Genomic DNA, 7,431 nt, shown 5'->3' on the forward strand with positions numbered 1-7,431 from the left:
TAATTCACAATTAAGCAAATAAAGGCAAGAAACAAGACTATTGCAATATAATTATTTTAAATAAAACATACCTTTTTTAATATAAAATGGTGGTTATATTGTGGGAAATATTCTCAAGTGCTTCGGTCTTCCGGTAGTCCCGCCTACACCGGAAACTCATGGACATGTCTGTTATTAAACATCAGTCATCGATTACTCTGATTGTCAAAGTTAAGAATTGCATATTATATGACAATTACCTCAAGTTCCACAAGGAATACCCACCATACAGTTTGATGAATGTAATGATGAAGGTATGTGCTTTTATTTTTACGCCACGGTGCATTGCGAGAACGCGCGCAAACAGAGAGAAGTCTTCTGATTGGCTGTGTTCTGTGATTGTGTTTTGTCACGTCCCATTTTGGCGTTTGGCGAGAGAAATTGCTTGTCGGTGGTGGAATCTAAACTCATTAGGACACAGTTTAACGCTGAAAATTTCTACACAGAGTTTAAACGGGGTCTGTACTTTTAGTCTTCTGTATCTGTATCTGTATCTGTATCTTTTTTCTTGATAGCCTGCAGGTGTTTTCAAGCCAGCCATGCTTGAATGTGTAATTGGTGATCGCTGTTGCCCAGAGTGATGCTGCAAGGTGCACACAGCAAGATGACTCCCATCCCTCTCCTTCTCTCCTCCTCTCCTCCTCTCCTCACTTCTCTGTCTGTTCACTCTAAAACAATCAGCCATTTTCAAATTTTTGTAGAATGACCTTTACTTCATCAGACCGATGTTGAAAGACTCGAATCTAACCCCACGTATTATTGGATTAGTCAGTGGGATAGAGGGTTGGCCATGTATTGAATTTTAAAACCAATTACTTAAATTTAATACAGGTTGATTTTTCATGTTCTTCAAAAATTATTATGCAACAGGGACAAACCGTATGCAGACCACTATACAGGACATAGAATACATCTAAAAATGGTTTTCTTGCTCGTTGAATGAGTGTTGACATGCACATACACCCTTATTGATTGACATACTTTATCTGCTTACATGATGTGGGCCCTTTTTTTCCACTGATTAAATTAGTTAATCTGATACAATAGATAATTAGCCAGTTAGCAGAAGCAAACAGAAGAAAAAAATAAGCCTAAGGTTTTATTGAAGAATTGCACCATTTAAAGAAAACAAAGTGTAACTCTTTCGTTATTGACAATTAGACTGATTGCCAACAGCACTAAAATTCTTTTGCTAACTAATAAATTAAATTAGCATTAGCCGGCAGAGATGGTTTCACCTCTGTTCAGATGTAAACAGAGTTCACCTATTGAGAAAATCATTATGCACACCTCTGGTCGTTCGCATGTGGTATTATGTGTTGTTGATGGAATGGATCGTAAGGAGAGGTGAATGTGTCACATTGTTTAACACCGTCTCGGCCCTTTTTCATTTCCTGTGAGTAAAAGACCCATGGTGTGAAGTGCCAGCGGAGATTGTTTTTCATAGATATGGACAGAGATAAGGAGTAGATGATACAATTTTTTTATTTAAGTTTTATTGGCTGCTCGAGGCTCATCCAAGACGTCTTGCATTCTAAACAGGGCTTAACTTTGAGTATTTCTGTGACAGATAGGCTCTTGTGAGTAGTTCAGCTCTCATGGAGATGTTTATCCGGTGACCTCCCGCTTGTTTTCAAGTGAATTAATGAGTTGTCAAAGTCATTAAAATGAGAACGAACTCTTATGGGCCTTTTGGGATAAGAGTTGGGATGATGTATTGCAACGGTAAGTTTAAGGGTTTTATTTAGCTTCCTGGTGTCACACAGTAACAAATAGCACGTATGCATTAGTAAAAGGTTGTTTATAGGTGTTTTTGTGCCAGATCATTGAGTATTCCAGCCCCAAGATTGCTGGAGATATGCAAGTCATTCTCCAAAGAGGAAGACTGATCACCCAGGTTGGTATTGATTTATGTGCTACAAACAAAATAGCCTAATATATAAACAAACAACAACTTAGGTGGCCGAACATTGTGTTGCGCATTGTGGTTCATTGATGGATAAACTGGCAGAAGAGTCACCTTTTGTAGAAAACAATGTCAAAGGTCAAAAATTGGTCATTTCTTCCCTCATGTCATTTTAAAGCAATATGAGCTGTAGATTTTTTTGTTCTATACAGTGAAAGTGTTCAGTAAAAACAATTCAGTATTGTTTTCAACCCCACTGACTTTCACTGTATGGACAAAAACAGTTGAAACGTTCTTCAAAATATTTAGGTTTTGAATTAATATGAGGGTGAGTAAATGATGACAGAATTCATTTTTCATTCATTTTTGGGTGAACTATCCCTTTAAGGAAATGCAAAGCCTGTCAAGCAGTTTCTTTGGAGATCATTTACAGAGCCATATAGACTTTTCAGAGCAATCAAGCGACAAATGCCATGCTCTGCATGTAAAGCTGGGATATTATAAAATTGAAAAAAAGTACATCACCTTTAAGCCTTTCACTGATAATCTTCCTCTCTGTGGGACCTCTCCAATTTAATTCACACTTTGTTTGACGCCACTATGGCAAACACATTGGCTCTGTCAAATAATTATGTAGAAGATTTCAAAAACATGACCAGAAATGAGATTTAAGAAGAGGGGATTTTGATCTGTTCCTCGCAAAGAGATCATATGTAGATGTGCATTTTTTATTTATTACCAAATTCTGTTTTAGTGGTTTAATTGCCATTTATTTATTTAATTCAATTTCAACCATTTTTTATAATCAAAAAGAATGTCTAATCAATGGATTTCATAAAATGTTAACTCTTATTTTGGCATTTTGTAGTGAAGACATTTGAGTTTCTGTGTGTATCTGACAATAGTTTTATCAAATGAAATAGTTAAATGCTCATGAAGTGCACTCTGTTGCTTTGGAGATGAATTTCATGTGAGTTTTCTCATAGTGAGATGGTAGACACTGAAAACACCAAATTCCACACCGTGACATTCCACATAATACAGTAAATTCCATTTTTATGACTGAATTCTGTAATTCTGTCCACGTTTTCTGCATTGGAGAAATCATAGGACTCTTTAGATATGCCTTCAAAACACTTTAAAATCTGAATACAGTGCATGAGTATTATGGATTGCTTTTATGATACTTTTATGGTGCTATTGTCCTCGCCAGTTTCAGCACCCACGGAGGGAAAACAGAAGCTCTTCCCCATAAGATAGTGTTTCACCTTTTGTGTTTTACAGTGGAAAGAAAATAATATGAGACAGGAATGACATGGGGCTGATTAAGCCCCATGTCAAATTTTTCATTTTGAGTAAACTATTGCTTTAACTCAGATATTAAAAGTCACTTTCGTAATCCCTGTCATTTGTCACTGTCTACTGTTTTGAATAGATTTGAGCATATGTATAATTCATAAACTGTATGCAGTAGGATTATAGTCTTTAGTGAATGTTAAGCATTCATCTGATCATCCGTGTTATGCATCTGATGATGAGATATAATTATATATGTATAGCTCCTTTAGTCAGCAAAGATATGTAAATGCTTATCTATCAAATGCATCACTTTGTATTGCAAGAGAGTGTGCCGGTACTGTAGAGTGAGTGTGTGGCTTCGGTTCTGTCACATCCATCGTCTGTCCTGCAATGAGAGGCTCGATGGCAGTGGTTTTGGTCTGGAGATTAAATCCACTGCCGTTCCTGTGACTTGATTCAGCCGTATATTGACGTTCTATCAGGGCAAGCAGCATGGTGGGGAAGACTGATGAGCTCTTAGCCACTGCATCTCATTTATCCCAATTACACAGAAGACTGCTTGACCCTGGCCTGGGGGAATCTATCCTGCTATTGCATTTAACATCCGTTCGTTATAAGCAACACGTTTTGTATTTGGTATATATACATATGCCTGTTGTGATATATTGAGAAAATGTTGTGAGTCCGTTAATGTTAGTGCAGAATTTGGAGCAGGAATTGCTTATTCAACACACCCTCTTTAGAAAAAGCATGTACTGTACTTTCTGTTTATTTTAATAATTTCATGCCATCTCATAGCAAGCATTCTATAACAAGCTCCGCAATTTTAAGCTTTTTGTAAACAAACAGTGCATATCTTGGAGATACAGTGTTATACAGTCTTATTTCACAAGTTAATCTCCATTGAAATTGAACCAGACAAAGTGGGGCCATATCGTACATCATTCTCAACAAACCAATAAGACTTTATATAAGGGGCATATTTTTCCCATGAAACAAGGGGGCTTTTAAACTCAAAAATGATCTTTTTACATTCTACAGTTATTGCAAAACAGAAAATAGACAATGTTTTGTCTCAAAAAGCCTTTAATTTTAAATAAATAATAATTATAAGTATTATTATTATTAATAATATTACAACAGGTGATTCTCACTTACAACATAAATATGCAATTTTTAAAAATGATGAAAACATGGATACAATTATGTTAGTATTATTTAAATTATTATTACTATTATTATTATTACTGCATGGTATGTGTCTAGGAAAGTGGTGTTGTTTTTAGTTGCTATTTAGTGATTTGTGAGAAAATAAAGTAAAAAAAAAAATCCTCCTTTAGCATTTGTCATAGTATACCATTTCTAAGAAGAAGAAAAAATGTAATACCATTGTAGTTTTTGATCCATTGTTGTTTTTTGAATCAAAAATGGTTCCAATGTTTCTTTTTTTATATGTCTGACAACTAGGAAGCAAACTCTGCCAAATGTTTTGCTCATTCTCCCCTCCATAGATGAAAACAGCAGCCCATCATCATCTTCCCATGAGAAAACTGCCTAGTTTCCCATTTCACATGAAAATCAATTCCCCAGGAGGTTTAAACTTCATCAAATGTACAGATGATGGTCTGTTGTTTTCTAAAAATTTTAGTCACGCAAATGAAGGACAATACATGCAATACATGTCGTGACTTCACATCTCAGTTGTTCCTACTTCTCCTAAAAACCAGATATGCTTCTCAAATACTTCTCAAATCCCATCTAGATTGAAATAAATGGGACCCCATGTGAGTGTTGTGTATTTTATGGCTCAAGTTTTCCAGAGTTTTCCAATTTTGCATGCTAAGCTTGCAAAAGATCACAAAGATGCTGAAATCTCATGAAAATGAATTATAAAATGAAGCGTGGAAACTACAGTCAGATCTGTGGGGCATCACCTCACAGGATCGGTGCAAAAAGGATCAAAATCTGGTCTGAGGAGAGCTTAGCTGGGAGGGAAGGCCCTGCAGTTTATTTAAAACAAATCTTTGTGCACACAAAGTGTCTAAATACAGACTGCCATGTATTATCAATTTGACAGGGTGAGATTAGGATGTGGGAATGATGATCGGACGTGAAGGTTGGTGGTTTTTGCAAGAATGTGAGAGAGCATCATAGATGTTTTGGCCACATGTAGACTTTTATATACCTTTCACAAATAAGGCGATCTCAGAATTCTTTGCAGTAAGTCAAAAACGCACTAGGTTATCAACAGATTCTAAGGATTTTTACAATTAGACTGTTGCTAAAAGCTTCTCATAAATATCAACCATGTATTAGAATACAGCTTATGAACTGATTTCTTTCATGGTGAAACAGAGACGAGGCAGGGGGTATTTTAGATACATCTGAGGCAATCTGTTTTTTCAAAGTACCGTCTTCATGTTGTTAACAGACACAGATGGATGGAGGATATTTAGTTGAAATGTTCCCTCCGGTGCATTTCATAAAGTGTTTTTTAGAGAACTTCAGAGTTCTTTTGGTTGACTTTACTTACTTTTTTTCCCACCAAAATCCATCTCAAACAACATGCGCATGAACAGCCTAGAATCCATTCACTAGAAATAAAGATGTGTTTACCAGGTATCGGGTTGATAAAATTAGCTCTTTTGAGGAAGAACACATCACTGGATTTGGCATCATATCTTTAAAAGATATTCAGAGTTTTGTATTGAAGCACAGAGTAGCAAGTAAATTAAGTCCACAAGCAATAAATTTTGCTTAGTTTTCTGTAAAATAATCATTATTTGTTCATTTTCAGTGGACAGCAGTTTGATCAGTGTTTTAAGATTATTTTAAGTTTATGTTTTAAGTTTATGAACAGTGTTGTATAACTGTCTGTGCATTTATTCTTCATGCCAGTTTATTATTGTGTTTCCCACTGTGGTCACTTAAAGGCAGGGTAAGCGATTTCTGGTAGCCAATGTTGATTTTTGAAATCACCAAAACAAACACGCCACTACCCCAAACGTGGGGTTCGTACGCAACCCAGGCAACGATTAGTTCTGTGAAACAAAGAAAAACAAAGCAACCTCGGCGTCCGATCGCAGGCCTCCGCTCCTTGAGTTCTCTCCAGCGCTGGAAAGCTGATCCGATATTTACACGGGTCCTACTTCTTGCCTTATCGTTCTGCAGACGTTTTCCTCTTTTGTTTTTTATCCGCCATCTCTATCTTTCTGTCGCTCGGCTCGGCTAATGTCCGTCCCATGAACTGAAAGCTCTCTCCTCCACATCACGAGTAGACACGCCCCTTATTGCTGATTGGCTACAAGTTTGTTTTGCTATTCGGCCCGAATCAGTTTTCTAAAGTGTTTTTGAAAAATTACATACCCTACCTTTAAGTCGGTAACATCAAGGCTTTCACTCGTGTTCACTCATGTTACTTTAGTTATATTGTAAGTTATATTGTAATTCAAGTCACCATGACACGAGCATAAAGCTATTACTTTGAAAGAAGCCATGGCACCATGACAAATTACCCCCTTGTAAACAAACTAAGTGAACACAAACTGGCTGAGGAGAAAGTAAATTACATATTTCAGCCTCTAGAACCACGTGGGGCTCCACTTACAAATAAAAAAAAAAGCTGTGACCTTTTCTTTAACTTAGTTACATGCCATTTAGCAGATGCTTTGCATTCCGAACAACTTACAGCAAACTAATTGCTCTGCTTGAAGGAAACATTAAGGTTAAGTGGCTTGCTTAAATGCAAAAGGGTGATAAAGTAACTAAATGAACTTATTCGCTCTGTCAAAGTAAAGTTCCCAAGCCACCTTTAACTGCAAGAGTCTACAAACTTGTCAATGTCAGCAAATGTTTGTTTTTGCTTAGTTTATTTATTAATTTGTTTATTGTATTTTGCCTATATAGAGTAGATTATAGAGAGGGCAGAAAAAGAGGTCAGGGTTTGGCTGGTTAGCATGCTTCAGTCAGTCCCTGCTGGTAAATACTGGAACTGTTTGTATTATTACAGTATGCACACAGAAAACATCTTTCACCATTGATGGCCCTTTAATAGTACTCATGTTTGCAGACCAAATAATTTATTTGCAAGCAATTTATAATTTGCACATATTTTGTTATTTACCAGTGAAGCTTTACATGGATATATATATATATATATATATATACAGTATATATATATATATATA

Source organism: Sinocyclocheilus anshuiensis, unplaced genomic scaffold (genome assembly GCF_001515605.1).
Source record: "Sinocyclocheilus anshuiensis isolate Anshui unplaced genomic scaffold, SAMN03320099.WGS_v1.1 scaffold615, whole genome shotgun sequence".
Classification (NCBI taxonomy): Eukaryota; Metazoa; Chordata; class Actinopteri; order Cypriniformes; family Cyprinidae; genus Sinocyclocheilus; species Sinocyclocheilus anshuiensis.